At 30.3% G+C, this 16,717-nt stretch overlaps 1 protein-coding gene across 1 annotated transcript in view; it reads left to right on the top strand.

The window, feature by feature from the left end:
* The window catches only part of LOC113522725 (uncharacterized), a 93,201-nt gene that overhangs the window by 37,683 nt on the left and 38,801 nt on the right, over nucleotides 1–16,717 (top strand). Inside the window, exon 2 of the mRNA XM_031913930.2 lies at nucleotides 2,086–2,132. The gene's annotated coding sequence lies outside the window, so the exon portion shown is untranslated. The remainder of the gene's footprint in view (nucleotides 1–2,085; nucleotides 2,133–16,717) is intronic.

Consider the following 16,717-nt stretch of genomic DNA (forward strand, 5'->3'; position numbering starts at 1 on the left):
TATTTTTTTATGTCACAAATCCCATAAACATGTGCAAAAATAAAATTTTAGTTTTATATTAAAAATAAAATTTAAAGTTTTCCCTGTTGCATTTTTATTATTATGCACACATTATAATACATTCTTAAAAAGCTTTCTACAATTTATTTGTTCCCCCTTCTGGACACAGTTTTCCCCTTTTATGGTATCTATTCATAAGAGGAAGATATATCTTTTTATTACCACAATAGCCGTGCGTCTTGGTTCAGTATAGGGTTTTATTTCGAGTTTTCCTAGTAATCTTATTTAATTACACAAATAAAAAACTTTATAGTGTTCGATCCGAACGCAGTAATCAACTTTTTAACATTGCTTTTTTTTACGATCCTGTATATTAATCTACATTTGTGTAACAGATTTTCTTCAAATACATTCATTTGTATAAAGTATACGTAATAATAAATAACCAGTCATGTAGACATCCAAATCCCTTACACACTTTCATATTTACGAGTATTAATATTTATAAGATTGTCACGTATATATACTATATGCTAATATGTGGTCATTATTTAGATTTTTTATACTAGTATACTACTGATGGAACGGTCAAGTTGACGATCCAATACTTGAAAGCAAGCAGTAACCTTCATCAATAAATGTGAAAATCACTATCTTGTATTTACTAATAACAAGATAGTGTTACCACTGAAATGTAGGTTATCATATGTGAAAGATTTAATGTTTGTGGTCCCGGCATCTCTTTTTTTCTTATGGGTGCCGTAAAAGGCGACTAAGGGATCTTAAAGGTCGAGGTATGGGCAGCAGCGTCCTTCTTAAAACATCTTCATGGCCTAACTACGGTTGCCAACTCGCCTGCCAAATTCCTGATAAATTCATCATGATGGGCTAACTGGCCTGTTTTCATTCTCATCTATAACCCTTCACTGGTGCTCCGCCAGCGTATCCCGTTAGCGCAGGCGGGGTTACCATACCATTTTCACCCATAAAAAAAAAACCCGCCTGCCAAGCGTGATAACTACTAGCAAAACTCGCTTTGTGGAGAAAACTTATGTTCATCAGTGGATAGTTATCAGCTAAAATGATGAATGACGATATGTAAAGGATTGTATTAGCTAACTTACTCTTATGTGGTATGGTATTTAGTTGTATCTGGCAAATACATAAAAATACCGCCAGATTGCTGTTACGCCTAAAGTTTTAGAATATAATACAATATTACGTAAGTAGAATTATTCGTATAATTGATTTGCTGTACACTATGCAAAGTATCCTCATCGTTATTGCAAATAATAATATGTACATGTGACGTGACTTCACGCGACGATTCTGCGTTACGAGCGGCGATCATCTCCGTTTTATCGAGTAATTTACGCACACTTACAGATTTCTCTTGAAACCATCCGCATGTTCATTATACCGTACGACTCACATCATAAACTGTGTATATTTAACTATACAATATGTTTATATACATATAATCTAGCTTTATGAATATGCAACGCATTGTCTCTTGATTTTCGAATGCTTTTAGTTTCCCAGATTTCTGATGACAGATTACCTGTCATTAAACTTTAATACTTCTAGCTTTTAACATCATGTATACCTACAGCTAACATTGTAGTTCGGTTACTATTTGACTTTGTTGTTTGATAATCAACATATTATAAGATTTAACATAGGCGTGTTAAAAATATTAATAATTATTGCCGCGTGTTCGGTAAGGTGAATAACACCAACTCTCCGCTAGTATAATGTTTTGCGATTTTGAATATCTTTATGCAGATTAACTATACCTTTCCTACAGTTATTTTTATTTTGTTTAAATAACAACGATGGCAATCAGGCATGCAGTCCGCTTAATGGGAAGTGGTTACTATGGTGACTTATAAATTATAAAGTAAATGTGTAGGAACTATGATATTAATATATTTTAAATTGTATGTTGTACCTACGTGTACAGATCATATTATTAAAAATATATTAGTTTGTTACATAAAATAGAATAATTTTATTAAATTTTAAATGCTTATATTTAGATCTCAATTAACTTTATTATTAATTTAAAAACGTCATTTATTACAGATACACCCGTGTGCAGCCATCTTTAGACTGCAATTTTAAAATTGAAGGTAAGAACTTTATGTCATTAAATAGAATATATGTATGCTATGTAATTATTCTTCTTCCGTCAATGTATTCAACTTTAAATGCATTGATATAAGAAATTATAATTCTAAAATCACGTTACATTTAATAATGCAAGTGATAATTAATAGATTATAATAATAGAGTGAAATGAGATGGATTTACTCTTATTTATTTTGTTTAAAATATAGTATGACTACTTTTAGAGGCATCCTCTATAAAAGCAACATGTATTATGTTGATATTTATTTCTATGCTATAAGAATAAACATTTAGCAGACAATTATTGATCATAATATAAAAGTTTAGTTTAAGATTTAGTTTATTTAAAATCAAATATAATCGATTTGTTGTATTCGAAAGGCGAGTTAGAACGTAATTAAACTATAAGCATTGATTTGCATTTGAAATAGAAATACGTATTTAGCCATTTATTGTTGCCAATATATGTAGTGTTTTTTTTAACAAATAGTTGATCTGACAGGTGAGTCACTTAAAAAGTGAGAGTGATAAAGAGCGTCTGAATGCACACTCGCCCACTTATTTGTAAATGAAGCCCGTACGGTATGTAATGTAAGGCTTCGCGGTTTTCTACTCAGTACGGACTCTTGTGCTTTTTGCTTAAACCACAGAAACGATATGTACTTACACTTAATTGAACAAATATTGAGAAAGTTATACAGAATATTGCTATTACAGACACTATGCAAAAAATCATGAAATATTTTCAACCGAGTTCAAAAAGAGGGAGGGTCTCAATTCGATCGTCTTTTTTTAATGTTTGTTACCTCATAACTCCGTCAGTTATAAACTAATTGGCAAAAATCTTTCTTTATCTGAAAAGATATACTTACGGATTGAAAGTTTATCAAAATCGGTTTAGTATTTTTTAAATAAAAATAACTAATTTTATCATGGTTGAAGTCGGTTTTTTTGGAACACAAGTTTAAATATATTACTTAAATAACTAAACTGAACAAGAAATTCTAATATCCTAGGCCTAATTATCTCGAGTTAGAGTCGATAATAAGTAATGTTGATTATGTCCTGTTACGCACTTGACTTTAAATTTTCTTTTACTACAGGAAGGGCAAACGAGCTGACAGTGTGTTAAATGGAAAGTAATAGCTGTTGTATATTGATATGAATAATATGATAGTCATCACGGAATATATTGTATTGCAAATTGCATCTTGTTACCATTCTTGAAGTCTAAACCAATTGTACAGGCTTCCCTTACATAACTAAGTAACATGTGGAGATATTCATTATACTTTTGATATATATATATTATTGGCACACACAACTATATATATAATAGCACACATGTAATTCAATAATTCTTAAAAAGTAAAAGATCAAGTGGCTGTAACATGATTACTTGTCGAACATATCAAACGGACATTACAAGTTATAACGTAGTTTGTGTCTATCAGTCATTTCGGTAAGAAATTATTAAGTGCTGATCAATAAAGAGCCTGAGTATTGTGCATTGAGTAGTATGTGTTAAATGTCATACGTTTCTTGAGTGAGATAGCTTCACCTCTGTAATCTGCAGATCATTCAGATAACATTCTGGCCATGATTTGTTGGCGTATACGGCGCGTCGGCTAAAAGTCAAGGGCCTTGCGGGCTCGCATCACAAGTGGTTCGAATACAATTAGGACGACGCGTATTGATCTTAAAACATCAGAACAATGCCATTCATACTAAATAAAACTGCCAATGGAAAAGTTCATTGTATTGAAATACAGTGAAATATGACCAATCAACTAGGGAACTATATGGCTTTTAAATGTGTTTGATATTGCGGACGGCGCCGTTTAATGTATTATTCAATCAAGTGTAATTTGCATTATGGAAATAATATCTTGATTATACAGTAATTTCATAATAATTTAAAAAAGATACTAAACAACTATTCAATAATATACAAAATATACTAAGTGTATATTACTATTAACAAGACAGTGCAATAACCAAACAGAAGCGAAATCATAATAAATTTTTGTATAGCATATTTAATTGCATATTTCCGTACGTGTATATAAAATCTATTTACAGACAAGTACTTCCTTAATTTAAACATACTTGTAGTTTCCTGTAATTTTTGATTCTTTCTATATTACTATCATGTAATAGATACATTATTTTTTATATTAAATGTACGCTATACATATATATTCAATATATATATATATTTCAATATAAGTTTTATTAAATTCAACGGATGTCCGGATTTTTGCAACGTATCGTTAAAAGGATACATATTACAATTATTATTAAGCTCTATGTGGCGTGGGCAAAACCGAAGACGGATTTCCGTTGAGTCTCGTGCTTGAGCAAAAAATATCGGTCGAAACGTCAACTTGTCTGTTATTATTAATACGTATTATGAACACGCTTGCAAACTTTTGGACTACTTAATTTGACACTTCCAAAGCAATCATATAAATATAATTATCATTATATTGGCTCTTAATTGTCCACTGCTGAACATAAGCCTTCCTCATAAGGAGAGTTTTGTCAGTAGTTGCCACGCGTTAGCGTTTAGCAACTGCAGTTAAGCTTTTGGTGTTGTTTTAAGAGGGACGCTGCTGCCCATCCCTCGACTATTAAGTTCCCTTAGTCGCCTCATACGACACCAACAGGAAAGGAAGGGGTGGCATATTCTATGCCAGGACTACACGAATTAATAATATTAAGTACAAATATATTTAATACCTTGAAATAACTCAAGAATTTTTTAAACTTTATGCAAAAATTTTAGTATACAAAGAAAGAACTAGAAAAAGAGCAAATAAATTTACTGTATTTATTATTTTTACAAATGGTGCAATAAAGTGTAAATCAATAAATATTATATTTTTATTGAAATTAATTGTAACTTGTAATCTATGTCATTTTATTAAAGTATTACATGTATTCTGAATTAATTTAAATATAAATTAAAAATAACATAGATATATATATATATATATATATATATATATATATATATATATATATATATATATATATATATATATATATATATATAATGCGGACATGATATTAAAAACGAAGTAATTTATAAGTACGTATCGCTATAACCTATAATTGAATATTCTATCTATGTTAGGATATTTTTAAATAGATAATAATGAAATGTTTTGATACATATTCACGCGAAGGTATTGTGTTGTATTTTGATTGTTTACTGCGCGGCCTCCACTTTTGCAGTTTCCGTGTTTTGGCGAACTAAACTGCCTTGTTCAAACCAGCCACGTCTACGCGACTTATACGTATATAGTCGCATTATGTAAACACGTCAAATCTTATTCGTAAACATAAATATCTCTTTGAAAAGTTTTTATTTTTGTAACAAGTCCATGAAGTAGTTTTTATTATTAAGTTTTCGGGTTAAACTTGTACATGTCGCTATTTGCTTGGGCAGCAGAGAGATATCTGTTGGAATCCTATCGAATCAAGTCGTTCGAACGTTTTTCCACCTTTTATTAAAACTTTACTATTAGTTATAATTTAAAAAAAGAATAAAGCTCTTTTCTGATATTTAAATATTATTAAAATATAAAAATCATGTTCCAATTATTGCGGGACTAAAAAAATTTTAAGCAGGTGGGATTTGATCCCGTATCTTTAATGCTATTTTGTATGTCAATTTATGCCAATGCCAATTTATGTCGCTATTTCTAATACATATTTCGATATTAGGGTTGGTTCATCGAATTTTTTGTATACACAAACTATCGTCATACATGTAAGTTAAGTAAAACTATTGAAAATGAAATATCGTAATTTAAAATTGTGTTCCACAAAAGAACTGACTACATTTGTGGTAAAACCAGTTATTTTGATTTATAAGCTGAACTACAAAACTGATTTGAATAAAATTCCTATGAAATTGATCTGTAAAGTATATCCTTTTATTTAAAAAAAGAATTGTCCAAATCGTTTTATAACTGACGAAATTGAAATGACGACAACAAACATAAAAGAATACAATCGAATTGAGTACCTTCTTCTCTTTGAAGCCAGTTGAAAATGAAACATTCGTAGTTGTCGTGAGCAGACGCAGCTTCATACGGCCTACAAGTGGTGACGGATGAGCCGGCCGTCGTCACATTTACCACCGCCTCGCCACTTGTATGGACATAAACATTACAGTCGCATGAATTATTCAAGCCACCGGTCTACGCTACGACTACATTAATTAAGATTATTTGGCTCACATGACAAACATGGCACTCACGAATTAGTACCATTTATTTCATTACTAGATATATTCTGCGGCTTTTCTTGTGTTTGCATGAATCAGTATTTAAATGTGTACCTATCTACCTACTCATGTACTAAATTTCATACAAACATCTTTCTAAATTTTCATAGATAGATTCCTTATTGTTTCCTCTATAAAATTACAATAGTAAACTTGTTATAAACAAACAAATACAAGAAAATATTACACTAAGAAAACAATGGGTGGCCTTACCGCTAAGAGCGATCTCTTCCAGGCAATCTTTGGATGGAGAAGAGTAATTATAAACAGTTGGACTAGAGGCACGAAACTCTGTTCGTTTTCTAAATACATATAGAGATATGCATACGTACAATAATGTGAATAAATAAACGTTCATTTTGAGTTACTGATAAATTAAAGTAGGATTTTAAAGTTATAATGACTGTATTATATATATAATTTTACTGTACTGCTACAAAGTTTCGCAGAATGGTAACAAATTATGCAGAATTGCATTTTTAATGTTTATTTTTATATTTTTTTTCATTAAAGAATTATTTGTATTATTATAAAGTTCTATTTTTGGTTTGTGACGAGTACATTGGTAAATCTAAGCAAAAATATGTACTTATATTCTAAATAAATGAACAATAAATAAATTATAGTAATAAAGAATTACTATATCAGCTGCTAACTCTATACTGCTGAACATAGGCCTCCCCCTATTGGAGGGATTTTGCCAGTAGTTACCACGCTTGGCAGGTAGATTGGCAACTGCAGTTAGACTCTGATGATACTTCAAGAGGGGCGCTATAATATTAACAAAGGATTATATTCTTATTAATATTAAAAATGGCGCCTTAATAGCTAATCTAATAATCATAAAATTTGATATACATCTGGTATATGTTAATTAGTTTTCTAAATTACTTTTTATTTTGGTCAATCAACATATTATCCCGGTCACGCGGACGAAGCTGCGGCTAAAAAATTACACTTGTATAATTACACGGTCTACGTTTGATGAAAACGGATTATACCATTACATATAACTGGTTGGAATTCTGAAAATGGATCATACTATTTAATATAACTGGTTGGAATACTGAAAATGGATTATACCATTATATATAACTAGTTGAAATTCTAAAAAATGGATTATACCATTACATATAATATAACTGGTCGGGATTCTGAAAATGGATTATACCATTACATATAATGTAACTGGTCGGGATTCTGAAAATGGATTATACCATTACATATAATGTAACTGGTTGGAATTCTGAAAATAGTTTATACCATTACATATAATATAACTGATCGGAATTCTGAAAATAGATTATACTATACATAATGTAACTGGTCAGGATTCCGAATACAAACAAATAATTGCATATTTATTAAGAACATTGACTAAGTAAGGTTTTTTCCAAGTCAGCGCGTTGCAAAACCTGTTCAATTTTAATGTGCTTATAGTATACGTCGCGTGCGACTGTGCATTTTATTTGTTCAGTTCTCTTGGTTTTACCACACTTATACTTTTATGAATGAATCATTACCTACCCTAAACATAGGATAAGAAAGGAACTTCTGAATGTGTATATATCACATAAAATTTAAAATGTTAAAAATCAGGTGTGATGATAAAATTTCACCATAAACAAGTTTCGCTTAAGCTTTAGAAAATATGTGGATCTAATTTTAGAAATTAATTAATTCTATTTATAACATTTTGCAAATATATAACATCATTAGAGATAATGAAGAGACTTTATCGTTTTTTTTAATAAAATGAAGCGAAACAACATGAAATGATATGTAATTTTATAAATAAAATATTAGACATTGACGACGGCTATGCTAGCGTGTACTCTATTTTTACCCATTCCCGGGGAAATTACCATGATTCATTATTCATATGTCCACACTTTATAAAAAAACTTCTTCTAAATTTCAGATAACGTAGATTTACAACGATTTCTCGAGGCGTTTTTTTTTAAATTATTCTGTAGTTCGTACCATATAAATATGCAACGAGTCTACTAGCGCTGTACCTACTTACCTACTTATTACGTATATAACCTCTCCAAGCCTCGAAAATTGCCACTTATATTTTATATCTTGGATTAAATTTCCTCTTTACACGTCTTATGAATACACAGTAATTGCTGCTAATTACCTATTTAGCTTGAACGAGAAAATTCACGCGTTGATGTCTTTTGTTCGACGACCAATTTGCGTGGAGCATGCCTTTTGTACGCGCCCTATTATATTCTTCCTGATATGCTATTTGCATAGTTTATGGTATATTTTATATTTACTATATGCATATATGGTTAATAATTATATATATAAATGTGAATACCAATAGTATCTAGATAATATGTATGTTAAACATTTATAGATGTTTAGTTTATATATTTATTTATTTAAAAGACCAACAGCTTTTTCAACAATAAATATAAATTATAATAGCTAGCCAATAATAGATCTCCAATTTATCTTTAGGTTGAGTGTTTGGAGATATAATTAATATTATGCATTATTTTATTATATAATAATATATATCACCAAAAAGTAGATAAGAATACAATGTAAAATTATGTACTTACTAGCTTTTACATGCGACTTCGTCCGCGTGAAAGAGATACCTTCACTGAACAGGTAAAAAAGTTTATGTTATTCTCCATTCAAATTTCATAATACCTGGTTTAGTCAATTTGAATGAAGATTATGTCTATTCTATTCTATATATAGATAAATATATTTACATACGTTTATATTCTTTAATGAATAACCACTGCTTGTCATTAATTGAAGAGTTTTCTTTATTTAACTTTCGATAGTTGGGAACCTACGGCACTTCGGTGCTTGATTCCTGCATGCACTCGCACTCGTGTTTTATGCACTTCGTAAATCTCTAAGTTTGACATTTACCTCTAGTTGTATTATTTGCGCCTTTGTGGCTCGTTAAGTGGTATTTATTTAATAACATATTATTACACCTACAGCGCCAACACAAAGGCAGTAATACTCAATTAGTGTTTTACTACTTTTGTCTTCATTATATTTGTAATTTGTTATTTGACTAACTTTTCCGGGTGACCGGGATAATAATAATAATAATAATTTGTTTGCTCGAAATGTGGTACAAAGGTCTTAAATGGTAACTGAGCTACACATTTCTCATTATCTAAAGGCATGCAAATTTTGTCTTAGGACATGTTAGTTAGTTTTTAATGGCTAACATTTTAAAGTAAAAATTTATCAATTACGTATGTACAATTAATTATTTTAAATACATATTAATTGTTATACTGAATTAGTTAATTATGTTTGTATGTTTTATGTTTTCTGACCAGAATTAAAAGCCTATATCTATCCATTATACGTATATATTACGTGTATACCAAATTTTATATTAATTGATTAAACTGTTACAAGTATTGCAAAGTAACAAACAAAACAAACTCGCTTTCACATTCATAATATTAGTAAAACTATACTTATTGATTTATTTAAAATTTTATCGCACCAATATGAATTGCATGAATTCTTAAAGGGTTTTCAATAGGTATAGTTAATATAGGAGAAGATTTTATTGTTAGACAATCTCTTCCAGACAACCTTTGGGTTGAATTAATTAAAGACGATAAGAATGAATGGGTGGGTAACATATTAAAAAAATGTAGTTAAGTATAATTATATACATACATAATCTGGCTCATGCACTTTCTGAGTCCATACTCCAGGCAGGTATGCGGCGGGTACATACGGCCAGCGGGCATAATACCATGATTATGCCTCCTGGCCGAGTAATGCCTTAAACCATAATAAAATAAAAGGATTTATTAGTTAATTTCATTGTAGGCGTTCCATAATATGTTGTAAATTGTTATTTATTAAAACAATTTGACTGAAACTGTATAAATTAAAATATAAGAACTATTTTGTGTACATTATAAATTTAAGTAGATATAACACAGGAAGAAATTATTAGCATCTTTCTAAATTTACTTTTTCATATTTAAGCGAAATACTGTACATGTATAAAATGAAATATATGAATTATGTTTTGATTAATTTAACCAACCAATCAATAACGCAATTTCACCTGTAAAGTTAATATGGGAGACTAAAATTTTTGTTATTTTGTGGTCTGTTTTTAGGGTGGAAATCTACAATTTTCTCTTAGAACACTTTCTTGAAATGATCATAAACATTTAATTTAATCTTATCAGATCTCATTATTATCTAAATAATAATAATTGTTTATTATTAAATAAATATATTCAATTTCCAACATAAAAATTACATAAATTTTAATGCTTCGTGCATTTATTTTTGATATGAACTAAAATGTATTTTATAAAACATAAACGTAGGTACAAAGGACGTTATCTGTGTCTCACTGAAACATCACGTCTCTGCAGATTTGAGTTTGTGTGGGCGTTTTATTATCACGTACTTAAAATTTGCATAACACGTGTGTTTGTCTTTACGTGCTGTGACAATCGTACTATTGAAAGTTAAATTTTTTTGTTATTTTTTACTCTACTGCCAAAGGTAGGAAAGCGATGTTTTTCAGCTGTAACATGTATACCTATTTGTTTTATATTTATTACATCTTATTTATATTAATATTTGAAATTTTGTTAAAATACAATCAAAATTAAACGGATGACCGAATTAGGTTCGTATCCTGACTTATATGAAGGTAAATAAAAGCTTACAGTTTATTTACAAAAATAATTGAATCCTTACTATTATTATTATTATAAATACGGAAGGGAACTTGTACATATGTTTATTCCTACTGAATAATAATCAATTCTATGTCGTGTGGTCCCGACATAGAATGAGCTATCCCTTCCTTTTCCATTGGAGGCATTGTAAGAGGCGACTAAGGGAGGGCGAGGGATGGGCGGCAGCGTCCCTCTTCAAACATCTCTAAAGCCTGACTGCGATTGTCAATCCGCCTGCCAAATGTGGCAACTACTGGCAAAACCCCCAAGGGGGATGTTTATGTTCAACAGTAGTAGCAGCAGTTAAATATAATAATTTTCTAGTAGCTAGACGTGACATGCCACATATCTTTTTAAAGATTTAGTTTAATATCATTATTTATATAAATAATATATTTTATTATAAGAAGGAACGTTGCTATATGAGATACATTTACTAAAATATTTACAACGTTGTTTTTTTAAATGATAAACAAAGTATTATAATAATGAATAGCAGTAAGGTGACAAAGTAGTGTAAGTTTAAAAAATAAATTTAAGGACTTTTTTATAAAAAAAGCATTGCTCAAGTCGGAAACTCCATTGGAACGATAATAATATAGTGTCAGTGGTAAAGTGGAACAAGGAACTCGCGTAGTTGGCGATTGGTACGTTGAACCTCCCGTGTGCTGGTGTGTGCGCACACGCTGACACAACACCGTGTGTGTATACATACAGAGACGCTTGTGCGGACAATGTGCGCACGTGGTGTACATGTGTGCGTCTAATGCAAGTGTGTTGGTATATTAATCTGATTCATGGCAGTCGTGATAGGTAGGTAAGGCATGATGTCTGAGCTTACCGGCCTATAGTATTTTGGAATTTGTTCTTATGACACCATTTATTGTTAGTTATGTACACGTTTATAAACACAATAAACCCAAGTATACATAAATATTAGAGTAGAACCCATTACATGAAATTATAGTAATAGTTTATTCTTTACAGAAGTTGAAATGACAAACTATTTTAGGTAAAGATCTGAACAATAGATAGTACATTTCTTAATTTGGTATATTGGGATACCATTACTGCTGAAATTAAATGCAAGCGCAGCTGCTTATTGGTAAAAAATATAAGTGTTCGAGTGTCAGAACAGAAGTATCTACCCGTCAACCAGTGGTTTCATCATAGTTTATTTATAGTAAATATTAAAATAACTTATATTTATATGGTGTAGGGCCCTTTGCTGACTCCTGGGCCCTCACCAACACTATAAGCGAAGTGCATGAAGATAGCGGCCGCGGCGCTTTGGCAGCGCGGCTAACAGTGTTGGTGAGGGCCCAGGAGTCAGCAAAGGGCCCTACACCACATTTATATTATTTATTTAATGAATAAATATAATGTTTTTATTTGTATGGTGTACATGTATTTAGATAGTAAAGTATTTTTGTTGTATATGAATTACATATTTACGAGTATTTATAAGTGGATGCAGGTAGCTCAGGATTGTTTCTTATGGCAGTCTATGGGAGAGGCCTATGTTTAGCAGTGAACAGATAATGATTGATATGGTGACGATCAGTGTATATAAAAAATAACCACAAAGAAAATGTGGTAGAGTGAGTTTTTATTCTTTTTACATAAAATGTTAAAGACTGTATAGAATATAGTAGGATTGTAATTATGCATATTCAAAATAAAGCTAAAAATAACTCTGCTTTCTCAATATTTTGTGTAATTAAAATGCTTTATCACTTGCATTTAAAATCCATCCATATATGCAAGACAGCGTAAAGATGATGATTATGTAAATGAATACATTCTAAAAGTTTTATTCGCAATTAAATTAGGAACACGGTAAAATATAGTAAAATGGCTTAGTTAATTAAAAACTATACCTTCATAGGGAGTGTGCTTTAAATTAAATTAATAAACAAAAATCAGATAAGTAATAAATAAGTAATTAACTGTTCTATTAAATTCTGAATTAGATTTACTTTGGTTTAATTTAGTAAGATGTCTACTGCGACAAACATGTAAAGTTATTTCAAGACAAAAATACGACATGTAGAATGAGTCGTGGGTAATTTTATAGATAATAAAACGTAATATATGTATAAACCAAATCTTATATTTTTATTAGCAGTTATTTGTAAAATTATTTGTTAATCAACATATCTGAGATAGACGAATTAAAATAAAATACTCGTATAACAAGTCTGACCAATTTGCAAATGATTACGGCAATACCGCGTGGTAGTTGCTGTGCCGACGGCGCGGCGGCGCGGTGGCGCGGCGCGGCGCGGCGCTGCTCGGTGAGCGCGGCGCAGGCGGGGCGTGCGGAGTGCGGCGGTGGCGGCGGTGGCGGCGGTGTCGGCGGCCGTCCTTGTTCGCTTGCACAACACTTCATAAGCGCTAATATTGGCATCATCACATTAAAAGCTTTTTGAGTACACAAATAAAAAAATCGAAATAAGAGCAAATAATTAAAGAAGCCGAAATTGTTCCAAGTGCTCGATTGGCGGCGGCGCCGGGCGTTCTTACTAACTAGTCATTACTGACCTTTGTTGGTTACTATTTCGAAATTGTACAGTCAACATTCTTATTTCTTTGCGATTATAAATATAATATTAAAACATACGAGTATGTACAAGAATCGATTGGATTTTGCTAATTTAATAGTAGTTTTATATTGCTATAATAATTTAGTGTATACTAGGGGACATAAATGTATCACCATCAAAATGAGCGACAAACAATTTACACTGAAGTTACTAATCTATTCTAAATCTCCTGTAATTTTGCTATAGACTAAATTACAAGTGTGAATTTCCTGTTATTAAATATACCTAATGAATAAACTTAGATTACAATTCAAATAATTTCTTCTATCTTACAGTTTAATATAAAATATACATATCCACTATACACTATCCACAAAGGGGGGGGGGGTTATTTATATGTATTGTGTATGCCTTACAATATATTATTTTAAATAAAGAACTGTGTAATTAAGCGTAACTATTAAAAATATCGTTTTTGGTAGTAATTAGTATACATATATATTTTCAAACATTTACACAAATATATTAACAAATGGTGTCATTAATAACGTTGCAAAATGTATTTATTATATATGATATTTCATTAATTTTATTAAATATATAAGTGTAAAAATTATACATACAAGAATAAAATAATTCATTGATATTATTATATTATATATTATTAAAATATATAAAAATATTAATTTCTTATTGATGGTATTACAAAAAATAATAAGATGCTATAGACGGCTAATCGTTCGACAATACAATTGTTTTTGTTAACTGTACTTATTGAACACGTAACCTAACGTTATTGTTAACAAACTTATATTGCGTAAGGTCACAATGCAATTTATAGACAAATGTCATTACTGACTTGATAAAAACAGATAGTAATCTAATTCTTTTCAATTGCTACAAAGGAGGGTCACGCAATTTGAACGGTAATTATTTCCTGGAAGAACTTGTTGTAATATTATAGATAATATTAATTAACGTTACCTAGAATGTAAGTAACAATATTTGTAAAAACATTAAACGCATTCTAATGAACTATTATGATATATAAGAAGTGTCTATTAATATACTTTAACACCAGAGGTAGACTTTGTACAAAAGACGTTTGCTTGGGCACCTCTGTCCCATTTGTGTTTCTACCGTGAAGCAGTTGTGTTTGCAGGGCTGTGTTTCGGTTTGAAAGATGGGATATGGCAGTGAATTTATAGGGTACAGAGTAATAACATCTGAGTTCACAGGAATGGCAACGCATGGGGGGTATCATTGGCGAAACAGCATAGTCTATTATGTCCATGATACTGCTCATGTCTATAGACGACGGTTATTACTTTCCATCAGGTGGGTCGTCAGCTTGATTCCCATTCCAAGTTGCATAAAAAAAAATTAAAAAAAAAATTAATTCACAAAATAGCTGACTTTATTGTTAGATAAACACACATATATGAAATAGAAATGTAGTTGATTTGAGAAGTCATTATACGTGAATTCCGTTAAAATATTCAATTAATACTTATAATATATTTGTTTTATATATATATATATATATATATATATATATATATATATATATATATATATATATATATATATATATATTTCAGATTTTAAAAATAATTTAAATTTAATAAAATTATGATAGGTACTCTTATTTGTTTCTTCCATAACATAACATTCATTGAACTTGATTATAAACGCTTACTGGGCCATGTGTAGCAGTGTGTGGGCTGCAGTGGTCACTAAGAGAATAACAAATGAGATCAAACATGTCTGACGCAGTCTCTGGCTAGCTTAAATTACACTTATTACATATATGTTTGGTCTTTATTAAAACCGAGGAAATTAAATATTAATATCCTATTAAAATAATATTGTAAAAACACTGTTTAGTAGTACATTGTTCAATTATTATGTTTAGAAAGAGATAAAGATAAAGTTTGTTAACAATATACATACAGTAGATGATACCATATATGATTTATATTTAGTCAAGTTGAGAGGAGGCCTGCCCTACTTTATGTACAGGTCGATCGTTGTATCAGATCTTCGGTATATATTGGGAACCCAGAGATCTGACTATACGCCTCGAGTTATATCGTGTGGTGTTTAGTGGGCAAGAGATCCACACACCCTTCTTTTCGCCCTCTAGCAGTTGAGACGGTCTTTTGAAGATTTATTACACGATAAAAAAGTACATAAGTACGTAGTAAAGGTTGATGAGTTTCTGACCCTGCAAGCATGCTGATATTTTGTTAGATCCCAAATAGTGTGGTTACTAATATTATAAATATGAAAATGAGTTTCTTTATTTGTTAATTATTGGCACCTTAACAGATCAACTAATTGACATGAAATTTCGTATACAGAAGCAATAAAAGGTTTCATCTTCATTTGACATGGAGAAAGTCTTTTTTCCCCCGGTCAATATTCTAATCATGCGGACTAAAAATTTGTTACACATAAAATAATTTACGTATATATACATAGTTACGTGTAACGATGTATGTGAGGTACTATTTAATCGATATTGATGGCAACAATTAGTGACTTTCTGAAAAGTTACACACACAGAGATTGTCAAATTTTTTTAATAGAAAACGTCATAATATTTAGCGATACTCTGAGTCTTATATACTTATTTATATTTAAATATAGTTTACATATAGATACTTGTTTGTCGTGTTGTAATTATATGAACTATATATGAGAAAGGTCTTAATAATTTTTCGCTATGTTATATTATCAAATATATAGGATCGCATTATATTGGATAGATGAGAGAGTATACCATATCTTAATCGTTTTGTTTATCCCATAAGTAAAGAAGTTGATGAATTAGCAAATTAAATCGTCGTTAACAACATTGCCAGTGTCATAGAACCACTTTCAAATTGAATCATAGAATGCGGAAAGATTATCTGATTTACATAAAAACACCATTTCATTTGAAATGGCAATTTGCTGAAGTGCCTACGTAAGTAACATCTTTTATCTAAATAATTATGTTTATTGGATACTTGAGTTTATTATGTGTTAAT

The sequence above is a fragment of the Galleria mellonella genome, unplaced genomic scaffold (genome assembly GCF_026898425.1).
Source record: "Galleria mellonella isolate WM207_F2 unplaced genomic scaffold, CSIRO_AGI_GalMel_v1 utg38, whole genome shotgun sequence".
NCBI classification, from domain to species: domain Eukaryota; kingdom Metazoa; phylum Arthropoda; class Insecta; order Lepidoptera; family Pyralidae; genus Galleria; species Galleria mellonella.